The sequence below is a fragment of the Rattus norvegicus genome, chromosome 4 (genome assembly GCF_036323735.1).
Source record: "Rattus norvegicus strain BN/NHsdMcwi chromosome 4, GRCr8, whole genome shotgun sequence".
Lineage (NCBI taxonomy): Eukaryota > Metazoa > Chordata > Mammalia > Rodentia > Muridae > Rattus > Rattus norvegicus.
This window is the reverse complement of record NC_086022.1, coordinates 162,423,709-162,437,872: the sequence shown is the minus strand read 5'-3', so window position 1 is coordinate 162,437,872 and position 14,164 is coordinate 162,423,709. Positions and strand designations below refer to the sequence as shown.

General features: G+C 49.6%; 1 protein-coding gene across 4 annotated transcripts in view; it reads right to left on the bottom strand.

Moving 5' to 3' along the window:
* The window catches only part of Tspan11 (tetraspanin 11), a 67,327-nt gene extending 53,781 nt beyond the window's left edge, over positions 1 to 13,546 (bottom strand). The window contains exon 1 of one of the 4 annotated variants that reach the window (XM_008763291.4): positions 13,202 to 13,546. The gene's annotated coding sequence lies outside the window, so the exon portion shown is untranslated. The remainder of the gene's footprint in view (positions 1 to 13,201) is intronic. The other 3 variants (XM_039107687.2, XM_039107685.2, NM_001024262.1) reach the window with 3 other exon arrangements.
* Between the last annotated feature and the right edge of the window lie 618 nt (positions 13,547 to 14,164).

Sequence of the window (14,164 nt, the reverse complement as noted above, 5' to 3'; positions counted from 1 at the left end):
AGAAGAGAAGAAATGAAATTCTTCTGTAGCTCTGCCTCTGGATGAGGGGAGCCTGACCTCCATTAGAAAGAACGACAGCTAGTGTGAGCTCAGGTACAATATTGTGTCTACTCACAGTGCTCCCTGTATCTCTGGCCTCCCATGTGCCCCCAAATTCCTGTCTCTCTCTCTAGTTATTCGATGAGGTATTACTTTTCTTGTTGCTATGATAAAGTACATAACCAAAGCAACTTAAGGAAGTCAGGGTTATTTTGGTTCAAGGTTTGAAGGCTAAACTCCATCATGGTGGGAAAGACATGGTGGCAGATGTTTGGTCTTGCTGTATGCCATAATCATGAGGGGTGTCTAGGGCACGGGGGATGGACATGAGAGAGAGAGAGAGAGAGAGAGAGAGAGAGAGAGAGAGAGAGAGAGAGAGAGGGAAAGAGAGAAAGAGAGAGAGAGAAGAGAGAGAGAAAGAGAGAGAGAGAGAGAGAGAGAGAGAGAGAGAGAGAGAGATCCCATTAAAATCAACAACAACTAAACTAAGTTGCTAGTGTTCAGCTGGCTTCCTTTTTCTTTTTCCCTTCATTTATTCAGTTCAAGACTTGAGCCCGTTGGATGGTGAAGCCCACCTTCCAGGGTAGATTTTCCCCTCATCAGTTAAACCTTTCTGGAAACATACTCAAAGGAACACCCAGAGGTGAGTCTCCTAGGTGAGTCTAAGTCCAGCCACGTTGATAAGGAAGATTTAACCCTTCTTTTGCTGCTTCTGTCTGAGGTCAGTCCCTCACCCAAGCATTCTGGACTCTCTACTGTCTGACAGACACCTCTCCATGGTTCCCAAAGTCACGTCTAATTGCCGAGGAAGGAGGTGGCTTTTCAGCCTTCTCCGTGAAAGCAAGGCACTGGACTACCTTCATTTCCCAAGCCCTCCCTTCTTTTTGTGCTTGTGCTGGGGATGGGACCCAGAGCTTCATATGGCTGGACTTGAGTTTAAGCCACTGAGCCACAACCCCAACTACATTGTCCTTCTGAAACACCCTCCCTGGTGACCACTGTGATAGTTTGAATGAGAATGGCTCACATCGTTTGATCCTACATTTGATTGCTTATTCATCAAGATGTGGCACTGCTTGAGATTAGAAGGATAAAGGGGGTGTGGCCTTGTTAGAAGTATGTCACTGGAGGTGGGCTTTAAGGATGCAAAAGCCAACATGGGCCCAGTGTGTGCCTGATGCCTGCTACCTTTACATCAGGATGTACAAGTCTCAGATAGACGTAGAGGTCTCCCTAGTACCTGACCACCTGCTGTCGTGCTCCTGGCCATGATGATAATGGACTAAGCCCCTGAAACTGTGAGCCAGTCCCAATTAACTGCTTCATTTTATGAGCTTCTGCGGTCATGACATCTCTTCACAGCAATAGATCAGTGACTAAGAGACAGCCTCACTAGCTTCGTGGCCTCATGCTCTTTGGATTCCTCTTGAGTGTCTCCGATGAGCCGTAATTGCCATGATTTGAAAACGGCCCCAAAGATTATGTATAAGAAGCTGACTCTTCAAAACAGAGGAGAGGGAGGAAGAGAGGACCAGGTCAGAGCCCGTTAATGGCGCTCACACAGGGTGGCCCAATTGTCTCCTGTGGTTTGTTATGAAACAAGATTGGGCTTCCTCTTGCTCAATGTCCCTCGAGACATCTTACCCTCTGTCTGCAGCCTGAGAGCACACGGCATAAAGGCCCCCTCCAGAAGTCACGTGATGCTCTTGAACCTTCTACCTTCGAGGACCATGACTAAATACAGTACTGTTCAGGGAAACTAGGAATAGCTATCAGCCTACTGAGATCCAGGCTCACCCAGGGCCACAATCCATTCAAAATAAAGTTGTTGGTTTTCCTTGCCCCCCACCCTCGGATCCTCCACTTCCTCATCCAATGTCATCCTAGTCCTTATATCCCAGCACCCGTTTGCATCCTCCTCAGTGAGCATCTTAGGAATCGGCCCTTTCCCCTCCTTTTACTGCCCTACCTCAGGCTTCTCCTCACTTCTCACTGAGTAGTTATTTATGTGTCAGTTTCCCCTGAGATTAGATAATTAGTCTATTAATTCACTGAATGCCTAAGGTCCCCATGCGTGTACACACGTGCTCGGTGGTAGAGATAAGAAAGGACGAAAGGAATCAATGAGGCCGTCTCTGACCTCCAAACCCTCAGCGCTGGGGCCACAGGTAGAGTAATAGCACTTCATCAGAGTGTATGAAATTCAAGGCCAAGATGTACTTGCAAGGGCGCCAAAGAAGGGATTTGGCAACAGTTTATAGGAAAAGGAGCAGAGTAAGAGTAAGTGCCAGGCTCAAGGTTTTAACATGGATTTCATAAGCAATGGGATCTGCCTCCTCTGGTCCAAGGATAAGAATTCCACGCACCACTTACGAGCTTAAGAAGCAAACTCAAGTGGCTATCAGAGTCTGAGTCTGGGGGATGAATATTCATTTCAATGAGGTCTGGAAATATGGTTATCTGAAGAGCCCATCAGGCATATATCAACTGATGTCCTGGCCCTCTGTCGGACATAGCAGAGAGCCCACAAGGGACCACCCAGCAACTGCATCAGCCCCTGGCAACCGTTCTAGGCTGGCAACTGCGTGTGTAGATCCAGCCAGGGACGTAGATGGAACTTACGGTGAGAAGCCAACCCCGACACCCACCTAGAGAAACTACTGCACAGTGGGCTGAATTTGCACATCTGGAGCTTCACCCACACTCTTCAGAAAGTTTAGGACCTTGCCTCATAGTCTGAGCAATCTTGACAAACCCAGCCTACTTGTACCAGAGACAGAGCCCGTGCTATCCCCATTCAGAGACGTGCATCTGTTATAACTTCCCTGTTGTCTGAACTGAGAGAAGCTAGATCTACTTGGAAGAAAGGCCCCTCTCTATCTAGGCTGGGCACCATCCACAGCCCATATGCAGAGGTTGCCTGCTTTTTTCCATGGCTGAAGGGTAGGGGCCATTGCTCCTGGACCCAGGAGTGTGGAGGGGCTGAGGGAATCCATTGCTTCAAAGGATTACCAAAGAAAGGGTCTCTTTATGGGGCCCAGTTGGAAGTCCACTGGCTTCAAGGCAGGATGGGAGTGGGTAAGAAAGGCCCAGGTGTCAGGGATTCCCTATGTTCTGTACTGGCTGACAGTGAGTGAGGTGCTATTTATCCCTTTCTGTGCCTCAGTTTCTTTATCTGTACCAGACAGAGTTGGTGTTCTGGAAGTCTGTTCTTCCAAATGGTGTTTTCAGTAGACTTCGATATATGAACTGTAAGCCAGGTGTACTTTTGCTGGTGTTGAGCATCCCTCCAGGTTAAGTTCCTCTCACCAGCATCTCCTCCTCCCGATATACCCCAAAGCCCGGACCACAACACAACCTCAGCTCCAGGGCTCTGAGATCATGCCTTTTAATTCTTTAACGAGAATTATCACTGCAGTTGTCCAAGGTCAAATGACCCCAGAAACAGCAGGAACTGAAGGGCCCTATGAGGTCACCTGAGAAGCCGTTACAGATGGTCCAGCTGCTACTGATCTCTGGGCTCCTGCCACACCTATCTCACCCATTTTCATCGTGATAAAATCCACACAATATAAAATTTACCATGGAGCAAAGTCTGAAGGAACGGCCATCCAGATACTGACCTGCCTAGGGATCCATCCCATGAGCAGACACCAAACCCAGTCACTATTGCTGATGCCAAGAAAAGCTTGCTGACAGGATCCGGGTATAGTTGTCCCCTAAGAGGCTTGGCCAGATCCTGACCAATACAGATGTGGATGCATACAGCCAAGCATTGGACTGAGCAGGGAACTCTAATGGAGAAGTTAGAGAAAGGACTGAAGGAGCTAAAGGGTTTGCAACTCCATAGGAAAACAACAATATCAACCAACCAGACCCCCCCCAGAGCTCCCAGGGACTAAACCACCAACCAAAGAAAACAGAGGGTATCCATGGCTCCAGATGCAGCATCACTGGCAGGGGAACCTCTTGGTCCTGTGGAGGCTTAATACCCCAGCATAGGGGAATGCTAGGGTGCTGAGGTGGAAGTGGGTGGGCGGGTGGGGGAGCACCCTCATAGAGACAGGCGAAGTGGGTAGGGGGGAGGCGATAGGGAGTTTGTGGAGGGGAAACTGGGCAGGGGATAACATTTGAAATGTAAATAAATGAAATAACAAATAAAAAGTTAAAAAAATGTATCATGGTAACCATTTTAACACACAGGACTCCATGGCATTAAATACATTCAAAATGCATTTACCTCTCACCCTTTACACTTCCAGAACTTTCTCTTCACCCAACATGGAAGTCCTGCACATTGGAATACTCATTTCTCTGCCCCTCCCACGGCCTCTGGTGACCTGTACTCTGCTTCCTGACTGTTACTTTCTTTCAAGTATTTCCTATCTTCAAGGCCCCTATGTCCCTTGGTCTGTTGCATCTGACTTCTCTCACCACATTTTCAGGTCACTTCTGGGCAGCTGCCCCCTGTGGTCAGACCTCAGCTTAGACCCCAGCATCAGTGGGCTGGGGATGGTGCTGGCTCACTTCCGTCCCCCAAAGGCAGCTCATGAATGGACTCACAGCATTGCCACAGCTTTCTGGACCCAGCCCTCAGCTGAGAGCACTGAGTGGATTGGCTGCTGGGGCCTCAAGCGCTGAGTCCCTGTGACTACAACATGGTGGCCGTTATGTAGCTTTCCAGCCGCCTCTGCAGCGCTCTCTCTCTCTCTCTCTCTTTCCCTCTCTCTCTTTCTCTCTCTCTCTCCACTCATACCCTGCAGCAGGTGATAACACTTGGTAGAGATTTACCAGATCCAGAGTCCCCCCCAGTTTCAGCACAGCAGGAAGGGACCCCCAGACTCTCCATCCTATGCACTCTGGGGAGGAGGAAGGACTGTCCCACGGGCTTTCATTCTGCGCATGTTAGTCTCTGCTTATGTGTACTCACAGCCTGCTGGCTGCCAACAAGATGGGCACACACTCCCTTCTGACTGATGGGAATCAGACAAAAGTGCCCCAGCGATGCAGATGCTCATCTTTCTCCCCAGGTGGGGATTCCCGTAACTTCTTATTTGCTTTCCAAGTAGTGTCTGTCTTATGTCTGGAACAAGGCACCATGGTTTAGTGGTTAGCCCCAAGACCATTCCTTCCTAGGAGTTTTGTGTGTGTGTGTGTGTGTGTGTGTGTGTGTGTGTGTGTGTGTGTGTGTGTGTGACTCTGTAGTCATGTAAAAAATGTTACATCTGATTATCCAGTTTCCAAGGGATTCCATAGAACCCTAGGTTGGAAGTCTCCCTCTCTCTTCTGAGGTTAAGGGTTTCGGACACTGTTTTCCTTTTAAGGGCAACAGACAAACCTGCCCATCCCAAAGAAAACGGCCGTGGCTCAGGTGCAAGGCCAGACTGGCAGGCTCAGAGTCACTGCCAGGGGCAGGGTTTCCTCTGCAGCCAGGGATGCCAGGTGTCCAGCCTCCTGGCTGGGTTTGCTGTCTCCCCACAACACAGATGCGTAAGACAGCGTGTCTGTGCTGTGACTGTACGAGCAGTCTTGTGTCTGAATTTCAACTTGGGTGTTCACTTTGGGGCTCAGATGTGAATCTGCTGATGCCGCTCACTGAGGCGGGTGTGGAAGCTGCTAAGGTTCCTGGTAAATAAACTGCGGCATTCCATCCCAAGTCAACGGAGACGTGTTTTCTAAGGACGTGATAATTCCTAAGAAAAGTGTGAGAATCTTCCCCTGGCAGGAGAGCCATGAACACAGACATTTATCTTTTTAAAAAGATATTTGACTTTTCTGGACAAGAAAATGACACATTCTCCTGGCATTGACCAAAATGGCCACAGTGTGACCTCAACTCTGCCCCAAAGAGAAAGAGGTAGTGGTGCCTAAATCAGTCCCCTGACTATGTTCAACCCGACATCCCTGAATCATCATTACCCATTGCTTCTAAGGTTGAGGGAATGACCTGCATGTACCAGGTGAGGAAGAAGCTCTGTGTTTATCTTCTATTAATTTGTGGGAGGCACTCATTGGTCGGTGCAGGGGTTCGAATACAACTTCTAGGCTCCCCCAAAACAATTCATGTGGGTATAGTACATGCCTGGGAAGTAGGAGAACTGGTCTGTCCAATGGTGGAGAGTCTCTTCTCCTCCCCACATGCAAAGGATAGATTCCTCTCCCCCAAAAATGCAGCTTCTGAGTCATTTGTATGAGAATCCATGAGTATCCTTAGATTAAACAAGGAAACGTACAGATGGAGAATAACCCAGCAAGGCAATTTCTTTTTGTAAAAAGAAAATTTACATGACCCAAACTGGGCTAGTGAGTGCACCTGTCAAAGATGCCCTCTGTCTCTTCTCCCTAAAGCAGATGGTGACTGTGTCTCGTCCCTTTGCTGGGAGCTTCAAGGGGAAACATGTGACAGAGCCTCTTACATGTACAACCGTCATAGCCCTATGGAGTCAGTGTTTGTGTAGTTGACAGGTTTTGTGGTTTTGTTGCCCTTTGCCTTTTGAGACAAGAGCTTTCTGTGTAGCAGAGGCTGGCTCTCAATTTTCCTGCCTCATCCAGAGGACTGGGATTGTAATGTATCTCATGGACGCTGCATTTGCATGCCCAACATTCAAAGGCACTGTTATCCCATTTCACAGACTGGGCCCTGGCTTGCATGAGGAATGCGCCGTAGGCCCATGTGTTTGAACACTCGGTTCCCTGATGATGGCGCTGTTTGAAAGACTGTAGGACCCTGGGAAGAATGCAACAAAGATGGGTTGCTGGGGGCAGACCATCGAGGGTTATAGCCAAGCCAGACTCTCTGCTTCCTGACTGTGTTATGTGCTGACTGGCAGCCGCACCCTTTTTTGTCAGGGACAGGAGCCAATCAGCTGCTACAACTCCATAGTCACAATGCTTTGCTTTGAAGCATGAGTAGCATGGACCTCTCTTCCCTTGGACCTCCTCTGTCGAATACTTCATACAGTGATTGGAAAAGTACTTGAAACACAGGCAATGACAGCACAGCTTCTCTGTGCTCAACTTACACCATTTTTCTGAGCTGTTGCCTATTCTAATCTTGTCCTTTCTGCAGTACAAAGGGAGGGGGTGCTTTCCCTGACCCTCCCACCCCCACCCAGCTTACTCTACTATGGGTACCTGCTCTCTAAAACCTTGAGTAAAATTTCAGGTTCACTGGAATTGAAAGCCCTCGGGCACCTGTGCTTTCCCTGCCTCTGCTTCTGCTCACACTTCCTTTCTCACCATCTCTGCCCCCTCACTGAGGATACATTCTTTTTTTATTTTTTCCTCCATCTTTATTAACTTGGGTATTTCTTATTTACATTTCAATTGTTATTCCCTTTCCCGTTTTCCAGGCCAAAATCCCCCTAACCCCTCCCTCTCCCCTTCTATATGGGTGTTCCCCTCTCCATCCTCCCCCCATTACCACCCTCCAACAATCACGTTCACTGGGGGTTCAGTCTTGGCAGGACCAAGGGCTTCCCCTTCCACTGGTGCTCTTACTAGGCTATTCATTGCTACCTATGAGGTTGGAGCCCAGGGTCAGTCCATGTATAGTTTTTGGGTAGTGGCTTAGTCCCTGGAAGCTCTGGTTGCTTGGCATTGTTGTTCATATGGGGTCTCGAGCCCCTTCAAGCTCTTCCAGTTCTTTCTCTGATTCCTTCAACGGGGGTCCCATTCTCAGTTCAGTGGTTTGCTGCTGGCATTCGCCTATGTATTTGCCATATTCTGGCTGTGTCTCTCAGGAGAGATCTACATCTGGTTCCTGTCGGCCTGCACTTCTTTGCTTCATCCATCTTGTCTAGTTTGGTGGCTATATATGTATGGGCCACATGTGGGGCAGGCTCTGAATGGGCGTTCCTTCAGCCTCTGATCTAAACTTCGCCTCCCTATTCCAGAAGGCACATTCTGTGCATGTGTATGTTCTGTATTAGTGACATCGAGGATTCTAGAAAGCCTGCTGTTCTACCACTCTGCGTGCCTACGAATCACCCCCAAACTGAAGTTCTGTGGTCCTTTTTCATGGCCCCTTCTCTGCTCATCTCTTTTCTTTATTAACCCAAAGAATGTTCCCCTGAAGACAAAGCCTTCATCCCTCTTATCTGCTCAGCTTTGGTGAAAAGGCGGGCATGGCCAGACAGTGAGCAAGGATCCCGAAGACCTAGAGAGGGCAAAGTTTTGCTCTCAATCTGTTTCAAACCCTCAGACCACATGTTCAATGCTCACCCCATCCCTACCTTTTATTATTTTCTCCTGGAGTTTTGTTTTGAGAGAGGGCTTGCTATGATACCCAGGCTAGCCTCCAATCTCAGGAATCCTGCTGCTTCAACCCTCTGAGTAGCTGGGACTTTAGACGTGTGCCATTGCACAGGGCACTCTTCTGAGCCGTTTATGCATTTTCTCGTGCATGTATGTATAGTACGTATTAGTGACATTGAGGAATGGACTTATGCTTTGTGAATTCCAGGCAGGCAACTGCCCCTCCCCAACACACACATACCCCACAACGCAAACATAAATGATGAAATCAGAAAGGCAGAGACCCAGACATAGACACGGAAACAGCCCAGGGATGGCACAGCCCACAATGGACTGGGACCTCAGTTGAAGTTCCCTCCTTTCTGATGATTCTAGCTTGTGTCAAGTTAGCAGAACACCAGCCAGCACACCATCTTATAACGTGACCCCAAAGAAAGACAAATCATGGGTCCAGGCAGCTTCATGGCCATACAACCAGGTTAGCCCACAAGGCCATGGGCTCAAAAGGGCCCTGAGCTGGGATCCCTGCTCTGCTGTCATCAGCTTGAGATGCTTAACAATGTCACTTTTGAACTTGTGTTTTATGAGTGAAACCCAATGGTCCAGCGGATGCAGATGTGAGAAAGGGACACGTTTGCACACATGCCACCCCTCCCTGCTGCTCCACGTGCTGCAACCCAGGATTCCAAGAGTCTGCATCAGGCGTTCATTGCAATTGTCCTGAGATTATGTGCTGGAACCAGAAACTGCTTTCAGTGCGCACGGCAGGGCCAGCATCCTGAGAAGCAGGTTGTCATGCCCTGTCTTCCTCACGTACTGCTTCCGGCAAGAGCCAGCTATTTGCACGGCAAATGAAGCCAACACACACAGCGGGTGAGAAGACAGAGCCTGACAGGGCCACAGCTCTCCTCGGCCCTTCCCTCCTCCTCAGGAGCACAAGGCTGAAAGCTGCTTCTGGCGGTGCCTGTAGAAGGACGTGAGCTAAGGCTGAACCAATTTCGCACATTGCTATCCTCGTAGTGAGAGTAAAGCACACCCGTGACACTGTGGGATTTGGGTGATGCATACAAGTCAAGTGCTTCGACGCTTGCTTTTTTAAGCAGGGAATTGCATGGTCGAAAGCTTAGTGGCAGAAGTCGTGCTGGTCACTTAGAATCAATCTTCCTTTACTCAGAATGTCATTTAGTGTTAGAAAATGATAATATGACGTGCCAAGAGAGAAGACCAAGGAAGAAAAGAAAGGCTTTAGGTTTCTGCGCTCTTACTGGTGTTTCTTGCACAATGGAGTGGACTTCTGTGTTTCCATGCTGAACTGGGGCCCACAAATTATACGGTGGTTCCGACCGGTGGAAGAACTCTTCCCAAGACTCATCAGTTAGGACTGGCAATCTCTCTGAAGTGCCCACACCAAGAGCATTCAGTAGATGACTGCTCTCTGTTAGCCAAACTTTCTGTAGTTGGTAGGGCTAAAAGAATCAATCATCCCACCCTGTCTTTCACTGATTCTGAGGGATACGAGTTCAAAGCCATGGAGGAGGCAGTGGTCTCCAATTGCCAGGAGGGTGGTGTTCATCCATCTGAGGCAGCCCTGAGAAGGGTGCCTCATTGCAGCATTTCAAGAACACTCAGAGAAATGGAGACCCTTAGCCGCCAAAGGGGCTTCACAGTCTGACCTAATTTTCTCCAATCCTGAAGGCCTCAGACATGCTGGAGAATTGCTACCCCTGACCCAACATTTGCTTTTCTTCTCTTTAAACATCTTTGAACCTGTTCTGTTAGAGAAGGGCCTGAACTGATTGTTTAAAATGAGACATAACCCAGGAAACAGGACAGACATAGCACAATTAAACCACCAGGTACCGGGTCTTTTAGGTTTTTAAAAACTAAATCAAATACCTTGTGTACATTAGGAGTCGATCAAGAAAGATCTTTGAAAACATGAAGTCATGTGGGCTAGGGTTGAGAACCCCTGAAGGGTCATCCTACAGCTTCGCAAAAAAGGGAGCCTGCTCACTGCTTCAGGCCACAGCAGGGACCTGCCCTGAGAGGTTTGCCTCACATTTCCAGAACCCTCTGTAATATTCCCAGCTTCTGGAGATCACATACTTTCAAGAGGGGCTGTGCATAGGGCAGGTTGAGGCTATTGGACAGCAGCTGCACCCCGCAGGTGTGCTTGAGGAGTAGTCAGTGTCTTAATTATTGTTCTACTGCTGCGAAGAGACACCATGACCAAGGCAAGTCTTATAAAAGAAAGTGTTTAATGGGGGGGGGGGTTTACAATTTTGGGCAATTTTAGAGGGTTATTCCATGATCACCATGCAGGAAGCAGATGCTGGAGCCATAGCTGAGAGCTTTGCTCCCTGATCCCCAGGCAGCAGGCAGAGAAAGAGAGAGACAGCAGACCTGGTATAGGCCTTTGAAATCTCAAAGCTCACCTCCAGTGGTATGAGTCCTCCAACAAAGTCACACTGCAACACCTCCGAATCCTTCCCAACAGACCCACTAAACCTACCATAGGCAGGGAACAGTGGAGATGTCCCACAGGGAAATAATTCACAGGACTCCATCATTCCCAGTGAGCCACAGTATGCAGTAGCTACCTGCCCTGTGCACACCATCCTGGTCACAAAACTGTCTTCCGTTTCCCTGAGGTCACAGGACACATGGGAACCCAAGGCCTCTGCCAATCGTTCCCCACTGTCCTCAGCTATTCCCACACTTGACTAGAAGGGATCACTTCCCAGATCTACAGAGAGGAAAATTAAAGTGCAGTGAGGTCAGGGGGCTCATAGAAGTTGGCACGGGGGGAAGGGCAAAGCCGGGACAAGCCTGCCTATCTGCACCCCAGTGTGGCTGGGCCTGTGAGTGTCATGTGGTTTCCACCAGGCTCATGGCAGGCACTTGATGAATCCATGGAACACACGCACACTATACAAGTCACCTCCTCCTAGTTTTATCTGCCCTGTATGTGGTTTTATCAGAACCTGGGAGCCCGCAAGGGTCAACCGGAGCAGGACCAGGTATAAGCAGCAAAGCTGACAGCCCAGAGGAATGTGTAGAGCATCCCTGTTCTCTCTCAAACCACTTAGAAGGAAAGAAAGGCCTGTAGAGTATTGACCAATGGGAAGCAGAGCCACAGACTGAATCCCAGATAATACTTAATTCTGTACTTCTAGGCCCCCATGCCCAGGGCTCTTTCCTTTCACAAACATTAACTAAATAGATACTGTGAGGAAGTCTCTGTGACAGGTGACCTCTAAGGGTCAAAGCCACCTAACTGTGTCTTAGTGTTGGGTGCTGTCTCAGTGTCAATGCTGAAACCCTCCCACCTTCTTACTCTGGCCCAGGACCGTGCTTGGGTTTTAAATCCCTATACTACAAAAGGCAGGATTCTGCAGGAAATATCCCACACCCGTGACCTTGGGGGGCAAACTTCCTCACTTTCTACTTTTCTGGGGAGCAAACTGTAGGGGGGGTCCTATAGCTAGAAGCAAGATGGCAGATCAAATGACCTATGCTCTTCTGAAAGTGTGCTTTTTGCAGAGGTAATGCTCAGAGTATTTGAAGACCATCAAAGTCTGAATTTTGTTTTGTTTGTTTTCTGTGCTTTGGAAGATATTTACATAGAAACTATGGGAGGCCTGTCTGTAGTTTCCACATTTCCAACCAAGAGTCCAGACACAGGCTCCAGACAGACATTCCTCTTGTGCTGAGTGTAAGGGCTCCCTCTACCACCACTGATGGAGCTGGCACTTGTGCTCCCAGCACTGTCCCCTTGCTTACAGTCCCATCCCAGGCAACCCCACATTGTTTCTCCAACCATCTAGGAGACAAGTAGGACCTGGTTCCTGGTCCCACTGTGTGCAGTAAGCTCTGATAACCTTCCTGAGATACAGTGCTGTGACATAGACACTGCAGCTAAATTCCCTACTAAGCTCTGGTCTGAGCCCAGGCTGCCAAACCCCACTAGCTGTTTCCATAATATCCATTAATTAAACACAGACCATCCAGCCTGGCTCAATCCGACCCCTTCCTCTCCCCCCAGACCCTACGGTACTGTAACTCTACACCCTGGAGTGCACTTAGGAATTTTCTAGAAGTTGGCTCTTCCTCTGATAGCCCTTCCAACTTCCTGCCTCATTACATTCAGTGTTGAGACCTCTGGTTGCTTCTTCCCGTGCTCTCTGCCATCTAGCCCAAGATGCCAATCAGCCTTCTTTACTTTACAGCTAGTCCACACACGTGAGCACTGCATAATACAAACAAAGACACTGTATTCCAGAATCTTGCTTGTTCTCGTCAACACAAGAAGCAAAGCTCGTAGGCACAGCTGACAAGGCCTGCCTAACTCAGTTCCCACTAACACACAGCAGGGCCGGGTGGATAGTCCAGCCTGAGAAGACAGACTGCCGGGGGAACAATCCCCCAGTGTCCTAGACTCAGCAGCTGCCAGCAGCTAGCAGACCCCGCTTTGCATGGGGTCCAGCAGCCAAAGGCTTGGCACCTTGCCTCCACTAACAAACAAGAGACAGCCCCTGGCATTTGGGGTTAACAAAGGGGGGCATTTGTGGGGGAGGGCCAGTCTTGTACAGGGCACTCTCTGTGTCCCAGGCTATCAAAGCTGCGCGCACAAAGTTAAAGAAGGCAAGGCAGACATTCGGAGTAGTATTCAGACCACAGCCCCACCCCCACCCCGCTGAGCTCAGTACGACACCCACACGCACACCCACCGCAGCATCCTGCCCCATCCTCATTCAAGGGCAACTTTTTTGGCCATCGAACCCCTTTTGGGTCGTGTTGGAGAAAGACAACTGAGCTGGAAGAGCCATGCCAGGGTATCCCCTTGGCTTGGCTCTTGATGCCAATCCCACCGGCGCTCTCCTCTCCCGCCGCCACCTGTACTTACCGGGCCACAACCGCCAGGCTGGATGCAGCCAGGGATCCGGAGTCCAGAGCAGTGATTGTGGTTGTCCTGGCCACAGCAGCCCGCTCCCTGCCCACTGGCCCGCGGTGGCCGTGGCCGGCTGCCCCTCTTACTCAGACTGGGGGACGCGCCCACAGACCCGGGGCGGGCGGGACCGGGGCTGCTCTTTGTTTGGAGCTGGCTTTTTTTTTTCCACCCAATTCAGAGCACAAGGAGCTCTGGGTCCTAGCAATGGTGCAGAAGTGGCTCCAGGAAACTAGTGAGGAGGGGGTGGGGCGGCGGCTCCATCCCCGTCCCACCCACTCATCAGTAATTCCTGCCTCAGACTTAGATTTGTTCTCATGAAGTTGGGGGAAATCCCAGGATCCAGGAAGAAGTGAATCCGTGACGGGTTCTTCGGGATGTAGGGACAAGCCTCCCACTTCTCTCCTCACCCCTGAGACACACGACCCATTTTTATCAGAATCCCGTGGACCATAGTTTTTACCCTCTTTGGAACCAAAGAACAGCCAGATCTCTTTCTGTACTGGAACTCAAAGGCAGACAGTCAAGGCCCAGTCTTTGCCAGTGGGTGAGGGTGAAGACTTGCTGACCTCCACTGCTGGGCCAGTGGGTGAGAACCCTATGTGATTTACCAAGAGGAACAGCCCGTTCCTAGCCAGCCTTGACTGCAGTGAGCAAGGCTTGCCGGCTTATTAATTTTTCTCCTTGCTGTGCCACAGTACCTGACAGGAGAAAGTCAAGGAAGGGTTTGTTCCGTCTCACAGTGTGAGTGTTCAGAGGATCACAGACTGAGTGGCTCAGCCACCAGATCAGGGGTGGCTGGTCACAGTGTGTCTGCCGGCAGGAGGCAGAAGGGACAAACGTTTGTGCACAGTTTGCTTGTTTTGTTTTACTTTGTTTGGTATTCAGATTCCCATATGGACGGTGTCGCACACAATCCCT